We start from the raw sequence: 14,496 nt of genomic DNA, 5'->3' as shown, positions 1-14,496 counted from the left end.
CCACAGCTCTGGAAAACCTCCTGTGTTGTTCCAGTGCCAAAGACTTCACGCCCCAAGGACCTCAACAGCTATAGGCCGGTGGCTCTGACATCCCACCTGATGAAGACCCTGGAGCGGTTGGTCCTGGCTCAGCTTCGGCGCCTAACAAGCTCATCACTGGACCCACTTCAGTTTGCCTACCAGCCTGGCATTGGCGCGGATGATGCCGTCATTCACCTCCTACATCGTTCCCTCGCTCACCTGGAGACCGCTGGAAGCACTGTGAGAATCATGTTCTTTGATTTCTCCAGTGCCTTCAACACCATTCTTCCCTCGGTTCTGAAGGACAAGCTGGAGAACTCTGGAGTGGACCATCACCTCACTACCTGGATCCTGGACTACCTCACCGACCGACCACAGTATGTGAGGACTCAGGGCTGTGTGTCGGACAGGGTCGTCTGCAGTACGGGGGCCCCACAGGGAACGGTTCTGGCTCCGTTCCTCTTCACCATCTACACTGCAGACTTCTCCCACAATTCCACCCAGTGCTTCCTGCAGAAGTTCTCTGATGACTCTGCAATAGTCGGCCTCATCACTGATGGGGACGACAAGGAGTACAGAGGACTGACTCAGGACTTTGTGGACTGGTGCCAGCTGAACTACCTCCAGATCAACGCCAGTAAAACCAAGGAGCTGGTGGTAGACTTCCGCAGGCACAAGCATTCTCCACTGCAACCACTGAACATCCAGGGTATGGACATTGAGACTGTGGACAGCTACAGGTACCTTGGTGTTCATCTGAACAACAGACTGGACTGGACTCATAACTCAGACGCCCTCTACAGGAAAGGGCAGAGCAGGCTGTACCTGCTGCGGAGACTCAGGTCGTTTGGGGTGGAGGGCCCACTCCTGAAGACCTTCTATGACTCTGTGGTGGCTTCTGCTATCTTTTATGGTGTGGTCTGCTGGGGCGGCAGCATCTCTGCTGGGGACAGGAAGAGACTGAACAGGGTGATCCGAAGGGCCAGCTCTGTTCTAGGATGCCCTCTGGACCCAGTGGAGGTGGTGAGTGACAGGAGAACGGCGGCTAAGCGGTCATCCCTGTTGGACAACGTCTCCCACCCCATGCAGCAGACTGTGACAGCACTGAGCAGCTCCTTCAGTGGGAGACTGCGGCACCCACGGTGTGGGACGGAGAGATTACGCAGGTCTTTCCTCCCCACTGCTGTCAGACTCCACAACAAAGACTTTAACTGAACAAACACACACATCCACACATGTGCAATAACACTAAGTGCAATAATCCTTTCTGTCATCGTTGTATTTTACTCAGTTGTATATAGCATTCGTATTCTATTTTTATCTTATTGTATATTTTTATTCTATTTTATTCTACTGTATATAGTATATTATTTTATTCTACTGTATATAGTATATTATTTTATTCTACTGTATATAGTATATTATTTTATTCTATTCTGTACAGTTGTGTACTGTATTTATTCTTATTGTATTCTAATTTTTGCGTCATAACTTTTGCACTGTCCACTTCCTGCTGTGACAAAACAAATTTCCCACGTGTGGGACTAATAAAGGTTATCTTATCTTATCTTATCTTATCTTATCTTATCTTAAATCTGGGACTCTCCACCATTTGACCCCAGAACTGAAGAAGCTTCTTGGATGAAGGTGAAACGTCTTCAAGCAACTCAAAGAAGTCCAGACGCTTTTCTTTCTAAGCTCCTTAGACTAAATTACACAAAATAAACAAACAATACATAATAAAATCAGCACAAATAGAAAAACAAGATAAAAAAGAGGCAAACTGTAAAGAGAAGCAAAATGTTCAAACACAATAAAGGATGCAAAGTAACAACAAACTACAAAGAAATACGAAGAAAAGGAAAAATCCACCATAATCTACAGAGAAGCAAATATAAGCATGAAGAGAAGCACAACAAGGGAGACACAAAAAGAGCCAAAGTAATTCGAAACGATAGTGCACACGTGTGGTTGCACCATACATACAGCATCTTCAAAGAGACTGAAAACAGTTACAAGGTGCCAACTAACGGACCAATCGTTGTTATGCACTTTTTCTCTTCAGTAAATGCAGGGATGGCAGGCATGGAGGAGGTAAACAAAAACTCCTAAAAGCCCTCTGTGCTGCACCAACCATGATATATGTTACAGCCAGCAGATGGCAGCAGAGGACCGTCAGGCCTGCGCTGTGCCCCGGTTCATTGAGTCCACTATGACACGGATTCCCTCCATCAGCTGCTGTCCACTTCTCTCTTCACTATTTCAGTGTACACTAGCTTATTACTAAAGTAGATTAGCTGTGTGAGGCCTTGTGTGAGTGTGCACGTGTGTGTGCGTGTGTGTGAGGCCATAATTAGGAATTAATCTTATCATTTGAAAGAAAATTTCTATTTCCCATGGGTGTATTAATTGTGTATACATGTAATTGGGCTTCTTTTTCCAGCCTAAACGGACCTTTTTTCCTCCAACTTAACGGCAAGCAATTACATACATATATGGCTGTGCTGAGGCCATCGCTTAGTGACAGTGCCGTGACGTGAAATGCAATTTGAAGAAAAAGCTACCTGAATCACCTTTACTCCCAACAGACCCTCCCAGAATAATTATCATCCATAACTTAAAAGCGGTGCGTTTAATTCAGGTTCACGCCCACGCCTCTGCACAAAAAGACGCCTTGTTTCTCTTCACTATAATTTGCTCAGACCCCAATGGGCGCATGGTTCATTGTGGAGGCAGTTTCATGTTGCCGGCTACTCCTCTCTGAGCATGAAATTAGAAAATTCAATAATTTGGGTTGATTTAAGAATGCAAGAGGAGACTAAAGGGTCATATGCACATAGGTAATCAATACTCATTACCATTTCATTTCTCTCCCCTCCTTTCTTTTCTCCTACAATCACACGTGAATCTGATCTCACTGGACTGATTAAAGGCTGCAAATGAAGGGTCCTCACTCCCCGATTCTCATCAAAGGCCAACCACACGCTCGGTAACTTTGTCTTCATTTAATTCCAAGTTGTCTTCAGACAGGCCTCCAATTATAAGCTCGCAGTGAATCTCCAAAATAGCTCATGCACATTGACCTTTTTAGATTAAAAGTGCATTCTCCGTCTCTCATGGAGTCCCCCCCTGCACTCCGGTTTCACTACTAATGAACCGCAGCGGTTGGAATTTCTACTGCTGTAACAACTAGCATTAGAGGTGCAATGCTAAAATAGCTTGCTATAAAGGTGCCTCGGTAACAGTAGCGACAAGAGCCAACAAATCCAAGCTGGCTGGTGCCGAAAAAGCCATATTTTTGCTTTCAGATAAATCACCTATTTGACGTTGCGGGGATGAATATTTATGAACCAGAGGAGCCATGCAAAAAATAGATGAGCTCACAATACATTCGCTGCGAGATGAAAAAGCACAGAAGAGCAGAAGTTATAGATTTTTGATATGAGCCTACTGCAGTCCCCATTGGCTGCATGGGCAGCTCACACTGTGCCGGCGCTGGCTGCAAAATAAACAGGAGTGAATCACAGGAACCGTTTCCAGACATAGGATAAGGGATTTGATCCGCCTCGCACACACCAGAGAAGCTCTGCCTTAAAACAAGTCCAGTCAGTCGCACTCCAATTTAGGCTTCCCACAATCCAGCGGGCGAGGGCTGAAATGCTCATCTGAGAATCTCTTTTTGACAATTAAGACACCCATGGAGGCATGGAAAGCTCTCAGTTCCATTAGCCTCTGTGCCGTGTTTCACTCTATCTGTCCACTGAGCCTTAACTTACTTATTAGTACAAGTCTGCCGTATTTTGTTAGGGAAGCGATTAGTGAAATCTACATGAAAAGGCAATTCTCCCCCTCTTTTCTTTCCCCTCACTCTCTCACACTTCATTGAGATCAGACAGATCTAAAGAATGGCATTTGCGCACTAATGAAATTCGCTCTGCATCATTTCGGATGTTAATCTGTGGACGGAAGTGACTTGTGTCTTTATTTACTCGTTTCTGTGTGACAAACGGTCAGAGCTGGCAAAAATTACATCGGCGCTGGTGTGTGGTGCCCCCCCCCCCCACCTATTTAACCAAAAAGGCTGGGAGCATCGGCTGGCAGTCAGCTCAGAGACCGCAGCTCCTCTTTGATGTATTGGAGTTAATATCTTCCTGACATTTCTCAGGACAGATTTTCATCACTGGATTCATCTGTACTTTTGGGGCTATGTGATAAATGAGTCAGGACATTCATTTTCTTCTTCTCTGTTGCTTCTGTGGAGAAAAAGGCGTGCGCTGGATACAACCGTGTGTATCCAGCGTTGAGTTGAGTGCACGAGGTTGTACTGTGGGTGTGTGTGGGGTGTGCCTGGGCCCGGACGTGCTCGTGACGTGAAATAGACGGCGGCATTAATGGAAGTGACATAAATTTGAGAGAGAGCGCTCACTAACATGCGAAGTCACTCGCAGTTCATAAGAATAATATTAACTCGGCATTAACATGCAAGGCTGTCTGTTGCACCAGATGCCGAGCGTTTTGGAGGGCGGGTGCTGCAAGCCTGTCTTTCTAGGCCACGAGTGGATCGTGGCTCTGGAGCGTGCACAACGAGAAAAGCCTCATTCTTATTGAGGCGGTGCTGACACACTGACACTGCTGCGGCGGGGAGATGCTTTGCAGTCCAGAACACTATCCAGCAGCATTCTCAAAATAGCTAGAAGCAACCTGATGGTGTAAGTTTAGGGTTCAGGCACAGACATAAAACCTGTTCGTCGATGCAGAGCAGATATAGCTTTGTCAACCTGATGAACTGCCAGCATGTCCTTGAGCTGAGCTACAACACACAGACACACAACACGCACACACATTTACGCGAATAACAAGCATAGCTGCTGGAAAAGCTGAACGCTATTTAGTCCCGGCCATTAACACTAATCAAAAACCACTTTACCTGATAAGAACTACAGGGGTCTTCTACCTGCTGCCGGCATCCGCATTTCTCTTTGCTGATACTGACTGGGTTTAAACAAGGTGCCACTAGCAGGAGCCATGAAGGTGATGAAGAGACACAGGTGAGAGTGCTAATTCGCAGCTAAGCGATTGAGAGATCATTATTTGCTGACCTGAACGATTACTCTACGATAGACTGTACAGTTCTGTCCCGCATTAATGCTTTTGTGTCTGTCCATGTAGCGCATGTGAGTCTTTGCTTTATGGGTCACAGCGAGACAAAATATGTAGCGCGTGACCAGGAGAGAACGTGCAGGCGTTCACCTGAACACACACACACACTCCCATACAGTATGGATTAGGCATTGACCAGAGCTCATGAAAGATGCAGTTATGCAGATGGACTTGGGGTGAGTGAACACAGGCCAAAAGGGGGCTGATGTGGAGCAGCCCAAAGCTTCCCAGTCTGCTGAATGGGCAGCTCTTTCAGGCAACATAAACTTCCTGATATCACACTGGGTCACACTAAAATACAATAATGCCTAGTGCTCATTTCTAAGAAATAATGACACTGTACACAAGTCCCAAAAATCAAATAATTACGATAGATATAGATATATATATATATTGCAGTGCCTACAATAAATATAATATGTGCAAAACAGTTGGTGATGGCGGGGAGGAAGAACTCCCTGTTAAAATATATTTTTGAAATATCTTCTAACTGCTTTCATAGGTCAGTGATAAGGCTCTTAAAACCCACTGTGCACTCGATACCCAAAATCAGACATCTGGTAGACAACTTTAGCATGTAGCTAATTGGAAAATTTGAGAATTTAGCAGTTAAAAGTCCAAATATTTCCCTCAGTACTTAACAAAGGCTTAAAATTAAGCTAACACCTGGCAGACAGAACTTAAACTCAAAAAACAAAGGCATAAAAGGTTAGCTGCTTCCTTATGTTTCAGTTAGCTCTATGCAAACGCAATCATGCTAAGTGCTAACTGCGTTAGCAAAAAGATGGTTTTTCATTATAAAAAAAAAAATAGGTAGAATGATGCTGCTTTTACACAACAGGACAAAATCAGAGCTACTTATATATTTATATATATTTATTTATATATTTATATATTTATATATTTATTTATAAATAAATAAATAAATAAATAAATAAATAAATAAACAAATAAATATATATATATTATAAAAACAGAACAATTTTACATCTCCTTCTCTTTTTAAAAAAAAAAACTTTTAAAGGCTGCTAGCTTTTTTAGACAAATCCAAGCTAGGCTAATCAGCTGCTGGCTCATATGCATTAACCCTTCACAAATAAAACTGTAACAGTATCCTCAACAAATCAAAACATAGCTCCTGGTTTCACGCAGCCTAAATTATCTATTTTTTGACTGAGTGAAGCCATTTTCTTTTCATACTGTCACTAAAACGACAGCGTAGTTTTCCTCAACTAATACCAGAATAAAATATCAAGATGATCTCACTACAGCAGCACATCAGTAAACACTGCAGCATCTTCCATAAGAAAGCCCAGACTTCCTTTTCACTGCTGTGTACTGTTTCTTAAAGCGGTTCTTGTTTTATCCTTCAACTTGTGTTGGCTTCACCTCCTACACAGCCTGCTCAACCAGGCTGTTTGTGTCTGCAACGCTTTTGATGTTCTCACTGTTGTGCGCACTCTTTACCGAGGAATACTGTAATTTACCGTGTAGCAGAACAGACACTAGCGCATCAGCACCCACATACGTGCTGGAGTCTGGAGGACGAGAGAGCGCATCACAAGCAGAAACGAGGGGCGGTTTGCCGAGATGATCATGTTTAAAAAAAAAAAAAAAAACAGACAGCACAAAAACTGCAGTGTCCTACTGCAGATTTCCATTACTTCATACATGCATAATTCAGTGTAATATTTTCCCATTTTATGGCCCTTAATATTCATGAGTGATAAGAGCTCGGGGCAAACTTTTCCAAAACTTGGCCAATCTGAGAAAACTCCCTTCTTGGTACGTGTGTTTTTGGCCAAAGCTGGGGGATTTTTTTGTTTTGTTTTGTTTTTTTACGTCCCCCCCGCCTCACTTTAACAAGATCAATATCGCGACGCCGCTTCACCCTCCGCTCCAGCACGTTGCGTTAAGTTACGAACTGTCACCGGCAAATGAAATAATGAATTCACGGCTTGACACAAAGGCAGATGAAGGCATATTTGAACATTCAAAGAGAGAGCGAGGGGAGAAAGAGGCAGAGAACATTCCCAAAATTAATTTTCATCTCCAGGGTTCATGCATATTTAATAGAGAGCGCTTGAATATCATAGGGTAATACTAGCCCGGCATGCATACAGAGGCTGGGCTGCGGAGAGAAAATAAACGACCGTGATCGTTGTCATGAGCAATAACTCTCTGTAGAGCTGGGAAACAAAATAGCCAGAAATGCTTTGATGAAGGAGAGGATGACGAGGAGGTGGAGGGGGAGATAGTACAAGCAAAGGAAAGCAAGTGAGACAGAGAGAAGCTGTAGCAGAGGTTAAACACTGGTGGAGCGATGGTCCCTTTGGATCAAGCTGCTGTGGCTGCCTGTCTCTGTTTTGCATTTGGGGGGGGGGGGGGGGGCTTGTGATGGCTGAGTGACAGTAGTTGACAAGCCCTGTGGACGGGATCCCAGGAGGCTTTGTGTCACCCCCCCCCCCCCCCCCCCTCCATTCAATGAGTAAACATCACAGAATCAGCACATGCAAGCATGCAACTGTGCATGCTGGTGTCACACCTACACACACACAAACATATACGAGCTGTCAGTGAGGAACACACTGCACTCAAAAGCTACAGCCACTGCTTTTTTTTTTTTTTCCTTTTTCATCTTTTTTAAGCACACTTTAAATACAACAGCCTCTGCCATTACCGAACGCCGCGCGCGCTGGTGCCGCTGATAATAAGCTCGCGCGGTTCGCGTCTGTTCTCCACCTGTGCGCTCGAGGTAGCGCCGCACGCGGTATAAGCGCATACCAGCAGTGTATTTACCTATTAAAAACAGTCTCGGCGCTTATCCGGTATTCATCCCACTTGTGGGGAGGGGGAAAAATGAGGCATGAAACAGCGTTGTCATGCTGAACAGAATTTTAATTACCGACACTCTCCTCCTGTCCGTGTGTGTGCGCGCGCGCGTGCTCCCAATTGGTCTGAAATAACAGCGGTGGGAAAAAAACAGAAGATAGGTGAATGAAAGAAGACGAGGCCTTTCTGAGGGGCAGACAGCGCCATTAACACATGGCACTATCATAGCGTGTGGGAAACAGTCACTATCAGAGGGCAATATTAACAGCATACTGCAAAGAAAGTAAAAAGCTAAAGAAAAGAAAATATATACGTCATTCATTATGTTTGAAGGTCCACAGCCCGTCTTATTCTACTTGGGAATGAAAACCATGGAGAATTTGATGAAAAAGAGGAGGAAAAGCCACAAAATATGCTAATTTTCTATGCAGAATTCATGCTAAATAACTCTGAAGCTAAGCGAAGCCTTCGCTTCTTTGAAACGAATCCCTGGTTTCCTCAGCTAACCACTCAGGCTTCAACTTGCTGAGATGTGAAGCGAAGCTAAAGACTGACGTTGATCTGAATAAACTTGCTTGATTAGGACGGCTCTGCCCCCCACCCCTCCCTCATCTCTCCCCCATCCCTCCCTCTGATCCCCACCAACCCCCTCGCCGATACAGCGAGCTCTCTGACAGCTCGGGGAGCACCCACTAACTCATCTCAGCTCCCCCTCCTCCCCTTCCCGGAGATCCGACACCCTGCTTGTTTTATTTCCCCACCCGCTAAATTGAGTCGTAAAGACTTGTGAAAATAACGACGGGCCGCGTTCTGTTTTGTACACTCCCCTCCCATTTCGCCCTTCCCTTTCCCACGAGTCCCAGGTGGGCTGTTTGCAGAGCCCTTTAAAAAGCCGTGACACGTTAACAAGAGCGCCAGGATATTTTACAAAACGCCGGCCTCCGGTGCGGCTGAATTCCTCAAATTTGACGCAGGTGTGCGTTAAAATCATCCCTCCCTCTCTCTACCTCAGTCAGTTGCAGGGAGGAGGTCAAGGTGCAGACAGATGTGTTTGCATCCACTGGTTCTCCTGGGCTACAGGCCGAACATGTGGATACAGTAACATGAACCCAGACCTCGTGGGCTTAATCCTCAGGCCTAGCGTGAGAACACACACCATAAATCCCACTTAGGACAAGAGCAAATCAATCTTTCATATGCTTTCATTAACCATTTCAGCATCGATTGCTTTTCTTGTGGCAGTTAACCCGTGTTAAACAAAGGCAGTAAAATAAAAGGGGGGGGGGGGGTGTGTTAAATTCAGTCAGGAGCAATACAATTCATTAGGTGTAATTTGGCGAGTGTGTACCTCATAAATCATTCTCTGCTGGGTGGGAGCTCTGCACCACTGTACTGTATGGGTGGGTGGGTGGGTGGGGGTGAGACACAAGCAGAATAATGTAACCCAGTCTGCAAAAACCGTTCTCCCTGAAGCATGCTATTGCTCTCAGAGACTAAAGTACATCAGAGCCACAAAAGGAGGAGGATGTAAGTTATACAAGTTGGTTAACATGCATAAAAAATGTATGCATTCAAAAATGCATAAGTCCTGCAGCATTTAATGGCACCCTTACTGAAAATCTTTCACATGGCTGTGAGTTCTCCACTTGGAGGGAGATACAGTCCGATGGAAAAAAAATGAGCATGCCTTAAACTTCCAGTTGTGGGAGAAGAAACTGCAACAGAGCAGCCAGACAACTTTGTACTGAGAGTAAAGACGACCGCTTTTTCACCACATGTCCTCTTGTGGACTGATGGCGTGCTCTCTCTGCTGTTAAGATGTCCAAACGCCGAGCTCTCTTCTGTCATTAATTCCCCACATTCTTGTGTGTGTGTGTGTGTGAGTGTGTCTGCAAATGTGTGTCCTTGTACATGTGAACCTGCCTACCCCCGCTCAGGTGACGCGCAGCCTCGTCTCCTTCAGGACTCAGCCATGTGTGAAGGAGGGACACACTCAGGCGGCTTCTGTTAAAAGCTTTCTGTGCTACCAGTGTCACTGTGGATCTCTTGTCACTCGTCCTCTCCGAGCAAAAGTGATGAAGAGATGACGTATAGTTGCTATACGGATGGTCAGCTGTGGATATGGATAAATACTGATCAGCCACGGCATGTTACTATGGCAACTGTCAATAGGTGGGATATTTGAAGACAGCTTTTTAACATAGCTTTTCAAAACAAACTACTTGTCCGTAGAAGGTATAAATATTTCTATTTGCACATATTAATGGAATTATTTCAGAAAAATAAAAAATGATCAGCGTCAATGTTATTAGCTCTCTGACCTAAAAACTGACCTTTTTATTAAGCCATAGCACAAGCCTCTACTGTGCAACGATGTTAACTCACAAAGCAGGAGATGATATACAAAGAACTGGAGGGAGAAGTGTCATCAGGAAACATGCTGAAAGCTGCACAGTGCAGAGAACGACTGGCAGAGGCAGGAAGTTAAAGATACCAAGGACTCAAAGACAACAGCCAAGACACAAGCGAATGACTAAGAATTGTGGTCTCAAAGAAGACAATCACCCTAGGACCCTGCACGGGAATGGACTGCGAGACTGCAGACCAAGAGAAACTCCACTTCTGCAGAAGAGACAGTTTCAAGTAAGACTCAAGTATGTTAAGGACGACCTGGAGGAAGATTCTGCACACTGGAAGTGTTTCCTTTGGTCAGATGAGACAAAACTCTTTGTAAACAGAGACTCTTCTTATTTTTGGAGAAAGAAAGAAGACCATCCCCAAAGTGAAACAGGATGGTGGGAGTAACAGGGGAATCCCGACATGGTGGAAGGAATCACGAAGAATGATGAATATGTGAAAATGATTAGCAGCAAAACTAGGCGCTTTATCTTCCAACACAACAATAACCCAAAACATGCCACCACAGACCAAAATGACTGTTCCTGATTGGTCGGTATAAACCTCTGAATTGAGTCCCCTTGAAATCCTCAAAGGTGAACTGAGGACCAAGGTCCATGACAGAAAACCATGAAATCTGGAGGAGCTTGAGAGTCAGCAAAGAAGAATGGGCTGGGATTGTTCAGGGGACGTACGCGAGACTGAGTCAGAAAGCTTGTGGTTTTCTTCCACAGCATGTCTTTATCCTGTCTTCCTTCTCTCACCCTAACCGGTCGCAGCAGATGGCCCCGCCCCTCCCTGAGCCTGGTTCTGCCGGAGGTTTCTTCCTGTTAAAAGGGAGTTTTTCCTTCCCACTGTCTCCAAGTGCTTGCTCATAGGGGGTCATATGATTGTTGGGTTTTTCTCTGTATGTATTAGTGTAGGGTCTACCTTACAATATAAAGCTCCTTGAGGTGACTGTTGTTGTGATTTGGTGCTGTATAAATAAAACTAAATTGAATTGAATTGATTTCCAGCTCCAAGTTCAATCCTGGGTCCAGAGCCTCCTCCAGGCCACATGTTCAGGTATCTTTGGGCAAAGGAGGTCTTGGGTCTCAAGAACCTTGTGAGTTTCTGACATGTAGTTGATAGTATCTACCAATGTTAGTCTAAGAAAGGAACATCAGAATGGCAACAGGTTTATGGGCACTCAAAGTCTCTTTGCTTGATCATGAAAAATTGTTGCAACAAAAATACTCCGGTCACTGGCACAATAGAAGAAAACGGCCATGTCTCTCTTTTTTTGAAGGTCATGTGGACTGTTGGGGCTGTGAGCTAGGGAGTGTATGGTATGCATGATCCTTCTTTAAAGACTGACAGCAATCATTCAAAATCGTATTATTTATTTGAATATTCAGGAAAAAAAATCTGAAATATGATTGTGAAAAAAGTAGAAAAGTAAAATAATAACAGCAGTACCAGCTACTGTGTTTCCACCAGGCTGCCCCTGTGCTAGCAAAGCACTATCAGCTAGCAATACCGCACACTGTGTGACACTGTCAGTAAAGCTGATAGTGGTGTTGGTGCAACTTGGAAAGAAAACGGCTTCAGACTTCAGATACTCTGAGAGCATGTGCACATGAGAGAATCATGTAAGTGGGGAACTTAAGTGGATTGATATCATTTGAGCAACTAAAAGAAGACGGGTCCGTTCTTAATAAACCTTTTTCAAGCATCCCTTGTGGTAGTAGCTCGTTTGAACTGCATTTAGGTTTGTAAAAAACTGTGAAGAGTAACATAGGGTTCAGTTTAGGTGAAATAAATGGCAGAGAGTTCCCAATCCAACTGTGGTAAAGAAAGCGTCAGCTGCACTGAGTTCAGTCGACTTCAGACTTTTCTCTGCTCTGACTTAATAGCTACAGCACAGGCCTTACGAATATACTAATGGGAAAACCCATTTCATGTTGAGGAAAAGATAATTATTGTTCCATGTCTTCCAGAGCTGAGCTCACTCAGAACATTGAATGTATAACCCAACTATTACGTTTGTTTATTTTGTAATCTCTATGCATGTAACCTTAAAAGAAAATATGTGTATGCAAAAAAATAAGTACCTGTACTTATGCGTCTTTTTGTATTGGTTTGCTTCCTGTAGGCTGTAATGTGCCATTTGAATGTTTCGAACCTTTATTACGTATCAGCATGTATATATCACACTTGTTTAATGTGGGACATTAGACAAAAATCCTACCACAGTTACCTCTTTTGCATTTACTTAAGGATCACATAATTGTAACACGTAACAGTAACGCTTTATAATACCGCCTGAAATTAAGGACATAATTCCACTGTAACTAAATGGCATTTCAAAGGACTTTATTTGAAAATACAACGTAATTACTTTTAACTAGAAATACTTAAAGGTAGGTACACTAGAAGAGGATAACAGGTCAGATTTATATACAAAACAAAGAAATATTTATACTTTAAGTAAATTTAAGTAATGAACAAGTAATCTTAGGTAGTAGATGAATAAGTATTTTAAGTATTGCATAATTTCATGTATTTTACAGGAAAACGAGACACAAATTATCCTGTAATACAAAGGCTGTGATTTGCACTGTATGTAGGACACAGCACAGGCATTCCTTAACCTAACCGGGAATGCCTAAACCATTACACTGCAAGGAATTACTTATATTGCCCTATATGTCCCTGATCCTTAACCCAAACCCAACCACGTGTTCTGCAGAGACCTCTACCTGTGCTGTTAAGATCACCACCAATGCAAAAAAGGCCGCTGTTTATTTAAGCTAAGCAAGCCAAAGCTTCCATTCACACAATGGGGATCAGGATAAAAGAGACGACAGTTAAAAACAACACAGTCTATTGTCAAGGTAACCTGCATCATGTCACAGTAACCTATTGTGTGTTTAGAGACAGAGCAACCTTATTAATCTGTAGTGTCCTACTGAAACATCGCAGGATTTGTTCGTTTTCCAGCCCACGCACTCAATTATGCATGAAATTTCTCCTCTGGACCACCTCGATGGCAGCTGACAGACTGGTTAAACAGATTTGCGGGACACCTACAAAGCCTTGAAACACAGAAAAGAGAGGAGAAGAAAAAAAAAAAAGCCCAAGAAGAAAGCGAAACTGTCAACTCACAAGCTATTCATTGGTCCCACAGAGACACACGAGTGTAGTTTGCATCAGTGAGCGAATAAGCTGTGCAGCTCGGCCTTTTTTTCCTCACTGCGAAGGCAGGGGCACGCATGCCGTATCTGGAAGGAGAAAATAGAGTATCATCCTGAACTCGAGGAAAACGACTCAAAAGCTTGTAATATTTTCGCAACCTCGAAATCTTTGATTTAATCTAGAAGTAACTCTTTTTATTCAGCGTTTCCATGGAAACAACTGAAGTTGGGGCAAGGGAGAATAAGCAGGGGGGCCTGATAAGGGGGAGGAAGAGAGCAGAGTAAAAGAGGAGGAGTGATGAGGGAGGGGTAGTTTCATTTAGGAAGCGAGGAGAGGGATGAAGGGATGAGGATTAGCTGTCATGATGAAGAAAAGGTGCCTGTCCTGTAGCTTTCTCTTCGTCTCTCCCTCTCTTCCTCCCGTCACCTCCTTGTCCTTGACAAGCCTGCTCACAAAGGTATTTATCGGCCTCCATTCCATTAATTACCATCCAATTAGCTACTCCCACAGTGGAACTGCAGCAATACAGCACAGTGTCAAGCCAGTCCACTTAGCGAGCCCTGACACCGTCATGTTTCCTGCTTTCCTCAAACTCGCAGTGATAGAGCGGAGCAAGTTTTCACAAAGAATCCCTCGGCGTGCTAATGCGTCCATTAAAACTGTATTCATCTCCTCACTTGTACATTAGCCGTGGATTCATGCGCCGGTTAGACGATTTGTCACTAAATAGCTATTTTAGCTAATTGGCAAGGCAGCTTAGGTTTGTGTATTTGATGTTTCTTGCTAGGCGTCTTTCATGCCAGCGATACAGGCTTATTAATGCACAGACCCTTTACTCTCCTCGCGGACCTACTTCATTCAAAAGCCTCCAAGAGAGGAGTGGAGGGAGGGGGGGAGTTTAGAATGATT

The sequence above is a fragment of the Astatotilapia calliptera genome, chromosome 9, assembly GCF_900246225.1.
Source record: "Astatotilapia calliptera chromosome 9, fAstCal1.2, whole genome shotgun sequence".
Lineage (NCBI taxonomy): Eukaryota > Metazoa > Chordata > Actinopteri > Cichliformes > Cichlidae > Astatotilapia > Astatotilapia calliptera.
This window is presented reverse-complemented; position numbering follows the sequence as displayed.